Raw genomic sequence first — 15,624 nt, 5'->3', positions numbered from 1 at the left:
TCAGGCACATGCTGGGGCTACACAGGAAACAAAGGGGTCCTGCCCCTCATCCCAGAGCTCAGGGTGGGTGGCAGCAGCCTCCTCACCCAGACCTGTCTGAAGTTCCCGGCTCCCAACACGTCAGTCCATCATCCCCCACCAGGCTGGCGGCCCTGGGACACGAGGGGAGTACCCCACGGGGGGCTGAGCGGCCCTGGCCTGCATCCAGTGCCTTCTGGCAGGCTCTGCCACCCAGGCATTCAGCACCATGTCTCTCGCCTGGAGGACGCACAAAGGCCCGGGAGAAAGAACCGCTGTGCTCCACGACAGGGGGGCAGGAGGGGTGTTTCCACCCTGAAAACAGCCTTTTCTCACACCTTTGATTTTATGGGCTGAAAGGAATGTGCTGTTTCATCAAAATAATAAGTGCCTTCCATGACTCCTGTCATTCACTGGACCCAGAGCGGGCCGCCTCCTGCTGAGAAGGACACGCATCTCTTTAAAAGCAATGCTCTGGACCATGCCAAGGATGCCACCCAGCAAAACCGGAGCTGTCCAGAGACGGAGGCCCAGCCTCTCAAAGTGCCTGCAGGGCATCCGCGTGCCCTTCCCTCCTCATTTAACCAGGCACCCCCGTTGTAAAGACAGCTGTAGACACAGCCAGAAAATCACCTGCATTTCTTTTCCACTGAAGTAAAAATACATGAAATGAAATCCCACGTTCATGAATTTTTACACGCATGCTGCTCAGGGTGGAATTTGGGGTTGCATTTTTGAAGTCTTTTATTCAAATCCCCGTCTTTTGTTTCCCCGGCTTTGAGTCCCAGCAGCCGGTGGAATGGCACGGGCGCCCCCTGGTGCCCAACGTGCAGAACTCTTCGCTGCACACCTCCGCGAGGCTGAACCTCTCACCGGGGTTTTTCTGTAGAATTTGTTAAGTGCTGCTGAGATGTTTGTGTTAAATTCACTTGGTGCTCTCTCGTGGCTTCTCAGTGCTTTCTCGTGTGCACACCGAGCACATTTTTGCCACGCACAAGCTGTGAAGCGAGCCTGGGGAGAAGACACGGAATATAACAGGATTTGGGCGTGCTTGGCCCGGAAATCCCCGTCTTGAAACAGGAACACTGGACGTAGGACAGGATGGGACAGCTTTGACCACACTCATTACTATGCCAGTGAAGGACTGAAGCCGATCAAACTCAGAGAGCTTTGGCTGGCAAGTCCAGGATGGCCAGCCCTCAGGCCGCAGGCGGAAAGGTGCGGTGGGTTCTGGGTTCGGAAGGAAGGGAGGAAGGGAGGGAGGGAGAGAGGGAGGGAGGGTGCAGGAGCAAATGGGCTACACCCGCGAAGGCAATTAACTTCTTTTCAGCTTGTTTGGGAAGCGGCTCCAGCACAGCTGGACTCCGTTTTCAGTCTGATTCTGATCCTTGTGAGTTCCCCATATGTTACATTGTCCCACCAGGACAGACTCCACACACACAGCCTGCTGAGATTAAAGGGAAATAAATAGATGAAGTGAAGCATGAAGGATTTAGGCTAGACATAAAGAACTGTTTCCTCCTGTTGTTGCCGAGAAAGTCTGTGAAATCCTCTTCTCAAAGGGCTTGGAAAGTGGAAACGTGTTAGAAGCCACGCTAACTGCGAGGACCAGGCTCTCTCCAAACCAGTTCCTCTTGCAACGCACTTGACCACCTACCGCAAACACAGGGCGAGCGGTACTGCCGCCTCCCTCGCTGTGGGCACTGTTCGGAGGCGGGGTGCATCTGTGTCCCACATCGGGCGATCGGAGGTCTATCGTTTCTTTTCCTTTGGAATGACTAGTTGGACATCTTTCCGAGGTGATTACTTTTCATTATGCGTGCATTGAGTTGTGTGGGCCGGTGGCTGTTGAGTGTGCTTTTCCCACATTGTTGCTGGTGTTGTTTTTCAATAAAATTTATATTCATTTTTATCCGACAATGTAATTATCGATCCATTCTTATCACTGCTCTCACAAGAAGGGGAAACACACACACACACACACACACACACAGAGGAAGAAACACTTTCATGTTCAAAGGAAGCCCTAGGGATGGGAGGGGAAAAAAATCAATGTCCCAGCCATTTGAATGTGGTGGTGAGATGCAAATGGCATGTCAGGCAAATAGCTACTTCACATTAAAGAAAACGTAATTAGGTTAGCTCCCGCCCCTCTCTGGCTCACACGCCTTTGAAGAACATGAAGGCAGTGTTTCTTTCATTGAATCTTGTTTAACTTGAAATTTTTAAAGTCAGTCCGAATTTCCGTTTTTAGTAGGAGAGGGGGGGAAAAAATCTACCCAAAATGCCTATCTCCGTATTTTTTATTTGAATATTTAAATATATATGTCTTGATAGTCCTATACATGCAGAAACTTTCCAGCAGGCTTCCTAAACAGATTATTCATAAATTAGACATTTAGGGAAATATAGCAAATGAAAATCTATAGACACCTCTAGGAAGCTGCCGTAACCATGGAGACCATTCCCGTCGCTGTGCGGTGAAGGACAAAAAGAATTTGTTTTCCCAAACCCGCCCCGTCGTGGCCCTGGCTGCTAGATCCGAGAGCATGAGTCCCAGCAGGCTTCTCCTCAGGAAGGAGGCCACAGGGGGACCCCGCCTCTGACAGCAGGTTCAGGGGAGTCAGAGGAAACAGTCTTCGCGTGACTAAAAGGAGGAACTCCTGAATTATTAGAACACTCTGGAAATGCCAACCCGGGGCCGGCATGGGTGACCTCTAACGTTCCTTCCAGTCGGGAGCGCCTGTGATGCTGTGTCTCAGAGAACAGGTGCTGGCAGGCGGTGGACCCGGGATTGTCAGTTGCGGAACATCTGAAGGGCCCCGCTGCGTTGAGGGCCGGCCCTGCAGCCCCCGGCAGACGGTGCTGCTGGCTTCTCTCTCGCCTGAGGGCAAGGGGCTGGAGAGAGCCCAGCCTCGGACCAAAGGGGAAGCAACAGCCCCTCACACAATGTTGCTTCTCTCTGGTTTTGCCAGCAGAACTAAAGAAAACGAAAAGTCAGGCAGCAACTGAGATGTCCTCCCTCAGATGTCTCACAGGCATCCCAGAGTCAAAAGATACTGAACCAAAGTCACCTTTCTCCCCTAGATTACCTCCAACTCCTCCTGGGCCCCCAAGGCAGTAAATGCCCTCCCACCCCCACCCCCAGGTACCTAAGTTAAACTGCTGGTGGCCACTAGTGACTCCATCTCTCCGCTCGCCCCCCACCCTCCGCCCCCCAATGGTGAAATCTGGTCTATGCTGGCTGTGGCTCATATCTGATCCTACTCTTCTACTAGTAATTCCACGTCCACTCCATTGCACAGCCTTTGCCATAATTCAAGCCCTCCTCATCTCTCCGTTACACGATTGTGACTGCTTCCTATGAAGCAGGAACCCTCCCCCTACCTGCCCCATGGCTCCGCCTCTTACGTGAACACCCTGCTACTGGGTCGTGTTAAGACAAGGTTTCCCTGAGAGCCTTCCAGCAGAAGCTGGCCACCCGCCTATGGAAAAGGCTTCATTTGTCTCCGGCACTGATGGAAAAGGTAGGTCTTCAAACAAAAACTGGTTTTAATCGGGAGGCAGGAAACATCCCAGAATCCCCTCCATTTGGGGGGCTCTGAGGCCAGGTGCTGCAGTCCTCACTCTCAGGCGACAGTGTGTAGGATGGCTCTGAGCACCACGGCCAGGTGGGGACCTGAGGCAGGGTGCAGCGGTGCAGCCCTGAAGGTGAGCAAGCTACACCTGGTCAGTCAGAGTACCCACAGGAAGGTGGGCGGCAGAGGGCGCTCAGGGACTCCCTGGGGCCATGAATGGTTTTATGGCATTTCCTTTTCTCAATCTAGTTAGGGTTCCTGCCCAGATTTCCCCCACCCCCAACCCCTTTTGAATGAGATCCCATACCCTCAGCTTGGTGCTCCTGTTGAAAAGCACACGGATAGAGCTGAGGGTGTCTGCTGGCCCCACCCACACCCACCCAAACAGAGCCCAACAAATAAACCATCCTGCAGAAAGCTCCTGAGCCCCAGGGGAACACGCTGTCTTAGGAAAGAGCTGTGGAGTGGCAAATCTTTGGTTATTTAAGAGCAAAATGCACACACATTTCCCGCCCTAAGTGGGACTGTCTCCAGGAGCGTTGCCCGCTTAGAAAACAGAGCCGGGTTTCTCTGAGCCAGGCTGTCCTCAGGGCTGGTCCCTAAAGGGAACGCCTGCAGGGTGAGGTGTCAGAGACCAGGAGCCTCGAGGTTCTGGGCACATCCGGTGGCAAAGCCAGGTCACGAGGGTTTGAGAATGAGAAGGACACCTGGACAGGGCCTGCCAGGGGTTTCTTGCCTTTGCCTGACACCAGCTCTCCAGATGTTTGGCCGCTGTTGCCTGGAGCACTGGGTTAAGGATTCTGAGGTCACATGGAGCTCTGCAGGAAAGAGTGTTGTGATTAGCTAGCGAGCCACAGCCCCTCCACTGGAGGGTGAGGTATGCCATGCATTTGCCAATCCTGACTTAGAGGCAGCCAAATCAGGCTAAGACCAAAACAACAAAGGAGGTGGTTCCGATCCGATCCGTGGGCGAGCACTGGCTTCCCAGCAACCTAGCCTAGCCCACTGACTGACAGCCAGTCAACCAGCAAACGTGGGTCCAGGGATGCGCTGGAGGCCCCCTGACCACCTCTGGGCTCCAGGAGGTGCCACTCAACGTCCCCACCTTAGCACACAAGTGCACAGACATTTTGCTCCAGGAGGAGCGAGCCCGAGCCAACCTCCTTTGCTGTTTCATCTCCATAATCAAACAATGCGTTGCCTTTAGAATAAGTGATCAGTAAGTTTGACGTGAACATCAATTGGTCGTTTCAAAAAGGAATGAACACATCCCTGGACTTATATACATGGCTGTTGACCAAAAAGACTGTTGAGTTACAACCGCTAAGTAGTTATGTCCTCCTTCATCCCCGCTGACTAACGCAGCGAAAGCGGGGCGGCGAGCTCCTTCGGCCCCGTGGGGAATGTTTGTTTCCAGGAAGAAAGAAGCGGCCACCTGGCTGGGCACGCGTGCAACCAGGGCAACGGATCGATCGGAGGCGCGCCCTTCTTCCCAGGGACCCTGTGCCTTCAGCGCTCGCTGGCATCCTTTGTTTTCATCAAAGGGACGGCTGACTGCCTCCCTGACACAAGGAATCAGCCATCATCTCAGCATGGCTGTGGGGGGCACCCAGGCGCGCCCCTCTAGGGGGGGCAGGGAGTTCTGTGGGCAGGCCTGTGGAGCCAGGGCAGCGGGCAGCCACTCGGTGAGTGACCAGGAACAAGTGGGCAGCAGCATTAACACAGCCCAGATGTCAGGAGTGAGGGGCCCGGGCAGCTCCCATATGGACAAACAACCGCAAGAAGGGGAAGTGAGGAAACGTTTATTTAATGCAAAGTGACTGCAGAATTGCAAATTGCCCAGTGAACACTTGGCGATGTGTATGTATCTGTGTGTGTGTGTGAACACCCGGAGGATCTGAAATTTAACATTTTGTGATGTTATGAAAAATTTAGCGTAGCCGAGATGCCAGAGGCATTTGGAGGCTGTCCCCCGCCCCCCGGCTCCTCTGTGGTCATCCGCCCATGGGTCTGGGGCGAGGACGGGCGCCAGGCATGCGTGGGCACCCATTGCATCAGCTTCGGATCCCCTTCCCGTCTCCCAGGAGAAACACGAGGAGAAGATGTCACCTGGTCATGGGAGGAAGCCCACTGTCAGTCAAAGCTTCGCGTGACATTTTTAAAGCTCAGCGAGAGCGTTAAAAGGCCATTTTAAAAAGAAGCTAATGGAGGGGAGGGAGAGGTGGAGAAGGGTGTAGGGAATAAACAGTGATGGACGGAGACCCGACTTGGGGTGGTGCACACAGAGTGCAGTGTACAGACGATGTGTTGTGGAACTGTGCACCTGACATCGGTATAATTTTGTTAACCAGTGTCACTCCAATTCATTCAATAAAAAGGAAAAATAAAAGAAGCGAATGGGCTTCTCTCTGGAAAGATGACCTCTCAGCCGCTGGTCCCTGTTTAGCTGAAAGCCGTCCTGTGCAGTCAGGAGCCACGACTGTGGGATCGAAGGCTCCCTTTCCTTCTGCAAACATGGATTGGCCTGGGGAAGCCCTGCAGCCAGCTGGAGACCTCCTCACAGAGCTCTGGCCGTCCTGAGGCTGGGGGGCTGGGCTCAGACCCTGGGGGACACAGCAGGATGGCACACCGTGAAGAGTGCTACCCCAGCCCTGCCGCCGCCTGTCTTCGCTTCCTTGGCAGCTGAGGGGATGATACTCAGGGCCTGACCATGTGAGTTTCTTGTGGGGCTGGAATGAGCTAACACCCACCCCGGGAACAGAACAGTCCCCAGCACACAGCAGGTGCTCAGAGGGGTTGGCTGGCTGTCATCCCCACCACTCCACAGTGGTCACCGCACTATGAGGATGATCCTGTTCCCTGAAGAATCCAAAGGCCCGGGCCCCTCATGGAATCACGGATGTCACTGATTTCAGTCTCTAAAAGAAGAAACTTTGTTTCCAACACCAGCCACCCTGCCTCTCCTGGAACCCTCCCGGAGACCAGGAGCTTACCACTCCTCAAGCTGCTGTTACATTACTGGACACCTTTGTTCAAAAGGCCCTTCCCTCATATGGAATGGCCCCACTGGCTCATGATCTTACCTATTAGAGCCTAGGACCACCCAGCAGGAAGCCTGAGCCATCGGTACAAATCCCAGCTCTAGTCTGGGGTCTGGGAGCCGGTAGAACAGCTGTAACTTCGATATAGGGAAGGGGATCCCAGAGAGAGGAAAACCTCCCACTCAAGAAAGCCTGCAAGCCAACATCTGAAACCACGTGAAGAAAGATAAGAGTTTAAAAATAGGTACAATTTGCATCCTGAGTGGTGAGACCACCCCCAAGCCTTTATCCACCTTAACACCCCAAACCTGGCCGCCTGGCTTATATACTCTCCAAGCAAAGACTGGAAGTGTCCTCTCTGAGCAACCCAAGAAAAGACCCACAGGTACTGTGAGCAGGACTCCAGTGAAAGAACCAGGACCCCCTAGGAACCCTCTGGTTACAGATGACATCTGTGGGGCTTTAACGTTATGCCCACAAATTCTTTGATAGCCTCCGCCCCTTCACAATTCCCATCCACCTAAAGTGGGAGCTGTATGTAGCGATTCCCTACTAACAAACAGAATGTGGCAGAAAGGAGGGTGTGTGATGTTCAAGACTAGGACATAAAAGGCATTAGAGCTTCCCATGAGCCCTTTCACTGGCAGAGAGCGCTACCCAATGAGGGCGTAAACCAAGAACAGAGTCCGCTTGGGACTGGGGAATCCTACCCAAATGAGAGAACAAGGGGACCTAGGAGGGCAGTCAGGGGTGTGTCTGGCTGTGCAGCCAGCGGGAAGGACCAAAGCCGTCTAGAAAGGAGCAGGGCAGACCCGCCCTGGAAGCCTGCCTTAGGAGACAATAAAAGGGGTCCCCTAAATTGGGCACCTGATGCAGGTGACTCTGTTGAGGAATTTTGGAGTGACATTAAGGAGTTTGGGGGACTATTTGGTGAACGGTATGCAGAGAACAAAACAAATGCTAACTCCATGGTGGAAGAGTTACACAAAAAAGTCACATTAATTATGGTCCACTACATCCTGATATTTCCATGGTTATAATGATGTCCACGTTATGAATATTGGTGCGTCGGACAGTGTGTGGACATCTGATGCCATTCCAACCCCATTCTCCCTTTCCCGTCTCCCACCTCAGAGAATGAGGGAGCCAATTCTTACTTTCTCTTGGTGATGTGCAGCAGATTTCTGTGGGGTCTTGCATATCTTTTATTAGATATACTTTTGGTATTATCAGGTGTGTATTGATGATGTGGTAAGTGGTATCAATTTCAAGCTCGTTATCTAATTGTTTCTAGTGTATATAAACACAGTTACGATGCATGAAACCGTGCTATGTATTCTTAGCGCAGGTGTACAACATACACACAAAAAATGGCTGCGAAGGGTCAGCACTGTCACCAGGAGAGCTTGCTCCTGGAGACGGAAGGAAGGGTATGGCATTAGAAGGCGCCACAAAGCAGTTTTCAGAAACCTTTTATTCTACGTAAGCTTTGAAGCATAGATGATGAGGTGTTGGCATTTCTTAAACCCAAGGGAAAAGAAATGATCCACGCCACCATTTAAAAAAAAAGAACCTTTGCCTAACCCAGGCTCACGATTGTCTCCTGTTTTCTTCCAGAAGTTTTATGGGCTTCGCTCTTCCTAGAAGTCAAACTCTTTGCAAAATGAGCCCTTCCTCCCTGGAGGATGGAGCGCACACGTGGTGCGTGGCCAGCTTTTGTGGCATCCGTGTCCCTGGGAACCCTGCAGGCAAGGCAAGTGGCCTCTCCTCCCGCCGCCCTCCCCACACCTTTTCCTGGGGACCTTGCCTGTGGTGATGGGCCCATCTTTATTATCCCAACACTGGTGTGGCCAGAGGTTGCAAACTTTGCTGTTCAGCCTGCACAATGTTTAAAAAAAAAAAAAAAGAAGAAGAAGTTAACCAGTTAACTGCCACGATGTTTTGAATTTAATTAAAAAAGGTCGGCCGCTTGCGTCTATAGACGCTTATGGCGTACAAATGGTTAATCAGTGCCGATCAGGAAATCACATTAAAATCTGACTGGCCAGCATCTCCCAAGAAGCCTGTGAAAACCTCCAAACAAAACCAAGCTGCAGGCCACCTTTGGACAGACTGACTTGACTATCCAGGTGACCCCTTCCTACCCTCTGATGGGCTCCCAGACCGAGGCCAGGTCAGCTGCTGACCCTGAGCAGGTGCTTTCCCAAGGCTGCCCTCTTCCATGCCTGATGCTACCTCCGAGGCCTCATCTACAGCTTTTTGATTCTCTTCCCCATCCAGTGCCTCACCGGGGCGGGTAGCAGCCTCGCTGAGGGAGGATCAGAGTCCGCTTTCTGCATAGGAAGAACCGCCCAAGGGCAGACAGCTGCTGAGTGGCTAGACAGCTTTGAGGCATTCCTCTCCGCTCTCAGACTCATTCCACTGGGCCCCATCGCCCTGGCACTGAGCTGACTGTGAGCATCGGTAATGCAAATTGCTAAAAGCGCAGGTGTGTCCACCGTATGCACTTGTCAGAGGTTCTGGGAGCGTGAAGGGAGCTGGGTCTGTGTGGCTTCTTCGGGGAATTAGCAGGAGCTCAGTCTTCTAAGATCAGGGGTTTGCTTGATTAAACATTTGATGAATGAATTAATAAATGGATGAATTGTCATCTGAGTAACCCACATATGTTTAACTGTTAATCAAAATGGGTTTTAACTGCAGAAATATTTTAGCTGAGGCAGAAAGGAAGAGGTGGAAGGGCTGGCCTACAACTTCTCAGGTCCTGGCCGCGAGGTCCTCTCACCTCCTGGCTGAATATTTGAGGACCTCCCTGAAAAGCACAGACAATAGTACTTACACAACCCTCTGGGGAAAACCGAAAGAGGATTTAAGGGTGTCCATATGGAACAAATTTCATTACATTCTCTCTGCAGTATTTAATTATGATGATAAAAATAAAATGCAAGTATTAGGAAAGACATTGGATTTATATGAAACTTCCAATATTATCTTTTCAAGAAAGTTTAATGAAAACTCTGAGCTTTCTTTCGTGATCTTAACTTTTTATATCAGGATTTATGCTTGAAATTGTTGCAATTTCTGATCACGATGTTTTTAATGAACAGTGTCTTTAAATTCTTCCTAATTTGCTGTGATGAGAAACTTTGCTAAGTAGTGATAAGTTTCATTACAACATTAATTTGAAAATTACATCAATACAAATTGTATTTAAAGACTCTAATTGTAATTCCTCTTCAGACACTAACAAATTTGCTGTGGAAGTTTCTGGTAGTATTATGGGTAGATTTTAAATCCAATCAAACATTTTCAGATCTAGTGTTAAATAATGCAAAACACGAATTTCTTATTGGAGCAGTCACCCTGCAGCTGGCTGGGGGCGAGAGGCAGCAGGGCACGCCAGCAGACAGCTGCGATTAAAAGACCACGGCTGGATAACACTTTGGGCCTTGTTTGTGGTATTTATCTGTAGGCCAAGGGTCCAAAATACATGAGTTGAGATTCCAGAAAGATCCAGACCACTGGGTGATTTTGTGACAGATGTGGACATGCTATCGAGAGTTGCACCCACAGAACTCCACCTGGCCTTCCTGCACCAACCACCCTCCATCTGTCCCTTCCCTCACTGTCCCCAGGCAGCTGCACTGGGACTGCAAACTTCCCCTTGAGTGCACAGAGCTCCAGCCCCTCCAATATGCCAGGGGCCCCCGCCCATTGTCCACAGTGTCAAAGGAGATGTACACGTGGTCCAGCTTCCCCTTAGTCACGCACAGCAAGCCCAAGATGCTGTGTGTCACTCATTGGGTTTGTAATGTACAGAGACTATGGGTTGCTTAGCCAAACCTGGCTTTCCTCCCAGGAGCCCCAAGCCAGAAGCTCTGGCCATCCTGGGCTTGGCCTGGCCGCCCCAATTGTGAATGGCTTCTAAGACCTCAGGGCTCCCCAGTAACCCAGGTGGAATGCTCTGACTTGTCTAATGTACAACACCAGTTCTCCAAGATGCCCAGAGGTGTGCCCCGAATGTGTGTGAGTCGGTTTGTGGTCCCATCCATTTAAAGACTACGTTCTTAGTGTGACAGGTGACACTAAGCACAAGTACTGCCCCCTCTACACACGTGACTGTTCACAGACAGCCAGACTGACCAGACAGGAGGTAAAGCACAAGGAAGCTCAAGGCCTCTTCACCTGGAGTCCACAGACTCCCTACTACAGGGTCCAAAGACAGATTTTAGGATGCGGTGAATTTGGACAGGAAACACTGGCATCCTTATGCTCAATAGCTCTCCCTGAACTTGAGCTTTTATTCCATTAGGATTCCAGGCCATGCGCCACAGCAGTGCTGGCAGACCTGGGGCTTTCTTCCCATGGAAATCAGATCTTTTCATATTTCATTTCAGTGTGCCAGACACCTCAAAATATTATTTTCATGCATCCTTGCTTCAAAGCATAGGAGGGGACAGACCTGCTGCTTGGTCATGTTATTTAATGAATTAACAGAGGCACGTATTATATCACAAATTTGTTTTTCTTAGGTTTTGATAACTGAATTCCGATATAATTGGTTTTCTTTTTAATATTATGTTATGCACTTAATCATTATTCTCAGGGATCCATAGGCTCCACCACTGTCAAAGAAGTCACTGGCCCACGGAAGGTTCAAAACTCTAAGTTTTGAACTTAGAGTTCAGGCCACCAGCTCCCAGGGACTTGGGAAGTAATCCGGGAGGCCAGCAGGGAGAGGGATGGAGGGATCTGGCCTGTGGGAGGAAGAGAGGCAGCTCTCCCAGCTCCAACTTGGTCCTGGGCCCTGGGGTTACGATGCATAGCCTTTCCCATTCTGCTTTGGCATATTTCTAAAGAACACTTACTAACACGTTGAAAAATTTCGGATCTCTGGAAGACAGTTTGAGAAATGTGGATTTAAGGAATGACTTAGCCTGGGAAGATACTGGAATTGCTTGGTGTTATTAAAAAAAATGTGTTAGTGTGAAACCTTTTTGGAGCCAAATAAAGAGATCTTTGCCTACAAATGTTAGCCCATGCCAAAGGTGGCAGGTTGAACCTACCAGCAATCTAGAACTTTCCCCATCCTTTTCCCACATGAACAGGCTGCTGCCAGGGTGCTGTGCTGGGCTGAGGGGCCTCTCTACCAGGAGGGATGTCCCTAGGGAAGCCCGTGGACCCCTGCCCCAGCCACTGCTCACTACGGGGATCCATGGGGACCTGCACATTTGCAGTCCATGCTCCTGCTGGCAGCAAAGACTATGCTCAATCATGGCTGAGAGATTAACCGGTAGAAGACATTCCTGCCTTGTTTGTAGCATTTAATTTTAGGCTGAGGATCTGAGACACATCTCCTAGATTGCAGGATGGTCCAGGGACTGGTTTTAGCTCATGCTATTCACCAGAGATAAGACAAATCCAAGAGACAGCCCCACCCAGAGGCCCCATTGCTTCCCCAAGCCCGTGCCATGGGCATCAGGACAGCGCTGGGAACGGGCAGTGAGCTCACCCACACTGGGTGCCTCCTAAGGGATGGCTGTTCTGTGAAAGCTCTGGGCAAACTAGTGTCGCCGCTGCTCCATTTTCCACAGCTGAAGACGGGAGTGGGCTCATGTCACGCGCCTGGCTTCTCTTTCTCTCTTTTGCCCAGCCACGCCTGTGGAGATGTTGGGGGACTTGCCAAGCAGTCTTAGGGCACAGCGCCCATCGCACCACGTTTCCCATCAGTGGTCTATAACCCTCTCTCAAACGTCCTGTAAACAGTCCACGTCTCACCACCGAGGTTGGCGCTGAGCATTCCTGCGGCCTCTACGTACAATATGCTTAGCCCAGAAGCTCGGCCTGGCTGGTTATTAGGGGCTTGGCTGCCAGAACCCTCAGTAATCCTGGAAACTGCTCCCCTCACAGGCAGCCCAAGTCCCTGCTCTATTAGAGGGAGAGGCGCCTTGCAGAGTGTGGGCCCTGGCAAAGCCCCTCCCTACATGATCTCAGGGTGCAGGAGCCCCCACCCACAGCACTTATTCAGATAGAGCTTGATGGCCACTCCCCAAAGATGGCTGCCACCGTCACTCCGGAGTGTGAGCCGAGAGTGGAAAATATGAAATGTTAGAACAGCATGTGCTGCGTGTGCTGTGATGATTTCTGAATATAAGCTTGGATTTGTAGTTATTGCTACCTATCAGAGTCGTTCTTTGGTAAGAGCTTAATTTAGTTATAGTTCACATACCACATACTAGTAATTCACCCATTAGAAGTGTACAATTGAATAGTTTTTAGTTGTGTTCCAGTCAGAGTTAGGCAACCGTCACAACTGATTTTTGAACATTTTCATAATGGCAACAGGAAACCCTGTGCACTTCCTGATCATTCCTTCACCTTTTAGTGACTGTTCACTTTAAAACTCAGCCTCAATGGACTTGGTTGGGCTCCTGCAGTCTCATCTCTCTCCAGAACACCATTCTGGGAGAGTTCCAGTCCCTAACGTTGTGGTTCTTAATCTTGTTTTGGCTCACAGATATCTTGGAGTCTGATGAAAACCATAGACTCTCTCCCTCAGAGAAATACACATATGCAGATTTATACATTGCATTTAATATAAGGAAGTCCCTGGGCCTAACACCACTCGAACATCGCTTTGATTAGGTTCTTGCTTTTCATAAGAGGAATATAAACTTCTTCCAATCGGATTGTCAAATCATTTGAATGTGGCCGTAATGGACAACATAAAATTTCCAAATTCTAGCTTCCCATGGTGTGGGGGGAGGATGAGAGTGAACTGTGTTATTTGAAGTATCAAAATTGCACTGTGGAGAAATGGCCTTTACAAAAGATTGCAGCCCGCCATTCTTCTAAATGCCCACCCCCCTTGATCAAGCCAGGACACGAGAGCTTCGGGACCCTCTCAGGACGGCTTCCTGCAAACTGCACCTCAGTCTATGCCATCAGCCTGTACTGAAGCAACTGTAAGGCAGCTGCACACACCCTCCGGTTGTGCCGCGCCGGCACGGCCAAGGGTGAGCCTGAGTGGGGGCGGCTGAAAGGCTTAGAAAAGACAGACAAGAGAATGAAAGCTGGGTCTCGGTGGGACGCTGCTTCTCTGAGAGACAGCGACCGCGCCCACAAGCCGTGTCTTTATTTTATAGCCAGATTCCACGAGGCAAAGTAAGGGCGTGGTCAAAATGTTTACAACATTCTCGTGGGTTTCAATCCTACTCAACTACATGCACCTGAACTCTATCAAGCCCACATCACTCAGGCACGTGGGGCCACGTGTTCGGACCATAGGTTCAAGCTTACAACTATAGCTGTTGGCTATCATTGTGCGGGGAGGGCTCTGCCCTCCAAGCTGGGACTTGCACGTGGCCATGAGAGGACTGTGCCCTCTCATTAGTCCGAGGCTTGAACCTGTCCAAACGCTGTAGCCGCTCTCCACATCCGTTTACTAGCAGTTATGGAAACACTGTGCTCACACACCCAGCCCAGTGCAGCACACGCGCAGGGAAATGCTTCTCCTGAACCCACAGTCTGCTTTCATCTGGCGGCGCCATAATGCTTTTAAGTCATAATGGTTTGCTTTTGCTCTCAAGAAGCTCGGAGGCCTGCCTGCCTCCAGCAGCTGGACGTGACTAGATGCTCGCCTGCGGACCAACATTTACGGCCCTTGTTTCCCCTTTGGCCCGAGTCCACCATTTGTTCCTATTTGATGCATTTTTCTATTTCTGCCTCAAACTGCTTCTAGAACAAGTCAACGCATTTCTTTTTCTAGCCTTGCCATTCTGCACTTGAATGCAATTCATGACAACTGTTTGTTTGCTTGATATGTGTTTTTAGTGACAGAACTTACTTTATAGTTCTTTTTCTCACCTGCAACTTTGAGGTACTAGACTTGGGGTGTTTTGCAAGCAGATAATCCTCGCCCATAATTCACAAGGTGTTGTGTGTGTCTGCGTAGAAGAGGGAAGGTAGGATTTTTTTAAGTAGACATAACAGAAACACAGAGTGTTGTATTTTTTCTATTCAACAAGATACTTCCATAGCACTTATTAGGCCAGGCACTGATCTAACAGCTTTCCATGTGTTAATTCAATATTCACAAAAACCCTGTGAGTTGGGTATGATTTTTTTATTTCCCCCCACTTTACAGATGAGAAAACTGAGGCATGGAGAGGTTAATTAACTTACCCAAGGTCACAAGGCAAGTAAATGGCAGAGCTAGGATTAGGAACTGGGTCCTCTGCCTGCAGTCAACACTCTATCCTTAGGCTCTGCTAGAACGACCCTGGGCATTAGGACCCTGGGCAAGCCACTTAAATCCTCCCTGTCACCTGGGGACAATGGCCTCCACTGCATCCTAGACTTGAGATTAAATGAGGCTCCATGCAAAGCTGGTGTCCATCCCACAACGGGAACCCAACTTGGTCCTCTTTGGCTAAATCAGCACAGAAATCCAGACAAAACGTCAGGAGGCGTCCAGGCCAAGGGGCATAACTCACCCAACAAAACATGACCTGTAAACGCCAAAAGTAGACTGCAGCTCCCCATCTTCTCTTCTCATGCGGGTACCTATCACTGAGAGGCTTTCTAAAATGTGTATTAAGAAACGAACTCAAATTCTGTTTTGACATATTTTAATATTTGGCATCATCTTTCTGAAAAGTGAAGCTGAGGGATTACAGTCAAATGCTCTGCCAAACTTAGACAACCAGTTAACTGCTTCAACTTTAAACAACACAGTGTACATTAAGGAAGTACATCGGACCTCAGGATGCCTTAGGTATTTCCAATGATGAGAGTCTGTCACTGTCTCCTCGTCAACGTGTCCTATGACAATTTCAGAAGCAGGGATTGGACCCTGCATAGTTTAAGCAGAAGTTTGGGACAGTCTGAAACTCAGAAATCCCCTCATAGCAACCCACATGGGTATAGTATTTTTTTGAGTCTGCAAAGCCTAGTCAGAACTATATATATTAATATGTTTTTATTGATTT

The sequence above is a fragment of the Eptesicus fuscus genome, chromosome 18 (genome assembly GCF_027574615.1).
Source record: "Eptesicus fuscus isolate TK198812 chromosome 18, DD_ASM_mEF_20220401, whole genome shotgun sequence".
Taxonomy (NCBI): Eukaryota; Metazoa; Chordata; class Mammalia; order Chiroptera; family Vespertilionidae; genus Eptesicus; species Eptesicus fuscus.
The sequence above is the reverse complement of the archived record's forward strand: the minus strand, read 5'-3'. Positions refer to the sequence as shown.